Source organism: Limulus polyphemus, unplaced genomic scaffold, assembly GCF_000517525.1.
Source record: "Limulus polyphemus unplaced genomic scaffold, Limulus_polyphemus-2.1.2 Scaffold10443, whole genome shotgun sequence".
In the NCBI taxonomy this organism is placed as follows: Eukaryota; Metazoa; Arthropoda; class Merostomata; order Xiphosura; family Limulidae; genus Limulus; species Limulus polyphemus.
This window is the reverse complement of record NW_013676053.1, coordinates 18,167-19,698: the sequence shown is the minus strand read 5'-3', so window position 1 is coordinate 19,698 and position 1,532 is coordinate 18,167. Positions and strand designations below refer to the sequence as shown.

Here is a 1,532-nt window from a genome sequence, read left to right as displayed (position 1 = left end):
TCTGAAATACTGATCACGCTACTTCTGTTGTCTTATCACAAGTCAGGTAAAATGTGTTAGTTGTTTAGACGGGTTATAATATCTGAAATACTGATCACGCTACTTCTGTTGTCTTATCATAAGTCAGGTAAAATGTGTTAGTTGTTTAGACGGGTTATAATATCTGAAACAATGAACATGCTACTTCTGTTGTCTTACCATAAGTCAGGTAAAATGTGTTAGTTGTTTAGACGGGTTATAATATCTGAAATAATGATCAGGCTACTTCTGTTGTCTTAATATAAGTCAGGTAAAATGTGTTAGTTGTTTAGACGGGTTATAATATCTGAAACAATGAACATGCTACTTCTGTTGTCTTACCATAAGTCAGATAAAATGTGTTAGTTGTTTAGACGGGTTATAATATCTGAAACAATGATCATGCTACTCGCTTCAGCTACATTAATCTCGAGCAAGAAAATCATTTTTTGTTAGGAGCTTAGACACTAATATCCTCTAAGGTTATCTATAATAGTTACGCTTTGATTTTTGCATCTTTGCATGGGATTAAACTGTGATTCACGAGTATTTCTTTACTAAAGGTTTATATGGGATTAGAACGTGTTTCACAAGTATTTCTTTAGTCAGTATTTAATTAGATTACATCGTGTTTCACGAGCATTTCTTTACTGAATGTTTACATAAGGGTAGACCAAGTTTCACTGACTTTCACAACCGTATACCTTACATTAACAGAACACTTACATCCCAGAATAGTTGTGTCCTAGTTCCTAGACTAACAGAACACTAAACCTTCAGCATACAGTGTTTCTAGTCGAACTAGACGCCGAAACTTCAACAAACAGCTGGACACTTCATGTCATATTTAAATTGCAGTCAGTTCACTAACACGATACACTATTTTTCAGTTTGTGGCCGGACCATGCCAGTGCACACAACAACCTGGGCACGTTGTTTCATGATTCAAAAGAAGCTGAGTATCACTTTAGAGCTGCCATATCCATCAACCCACTGCACGCCAGGGCCTACTTTAATCTAGCCAATCTATACAGGTACGTCGGGTCGTTTTAAAATGGGTAAAAAATACACAGCTACTTTATAAAATACAATAGGCAAGTATCACTGGGAAGTTAACACATCTTGTTTGGTAGTTTAAGATTCTTTAAAGATACAATAAACAGGCATCATTGTGTAGTTAATACATCTTGGCTAGTAGTTTAAACGTCTTTATAAGATACAATAGACAGGTATCATTGTGTAGTTAATACATCTTGTCTAGTAGATTAAACGTCTTTATAAGATACAATAGACAGGTATCATTGTGTAGTTAATACATCTTGTCTAGTAGTTTAAACATAAAGACAAGATACAATAGACAGGTATCATTGTGTAGTTAATACATCTTGTCTAGTAGTTTAAACGTCTTTATAAGATACAATAGACAGGTATCATTGTGTAGTTAATACACCTTGTCTAGTAGTTTAAACGTCTTTATAAGATACAATAGACAGATATCATTGTGTAGTTAATAC

At 34.1% G+C, this 1,532-nt stretch overlaps 1 protein-coding gene across 2 annotated transcripts in view; it reads left to right on the top strand.

Moving 5' to 3' along the window:
• The first annotated feature begins 876 nt into the window (after positions 1 to 876).
• Positions 877 to 1,532, top strand: part of LOC111083635 (transmembrane and TPR repeat-containing protein 1-like) — an 18,126-nt gene continuing 17,470 nt past the window's right edge. For both annotated transcript variants that reach the window (XM_022380278.1, XM_022380279.1), the window contains exon 1: positions 877 to 1,052. The gene's annotated coding sequence lies outside the window, so the exon portion shown is untranslated. The remainder of the gene's footprint in view (positions 1,053 to 1,532) is intronic.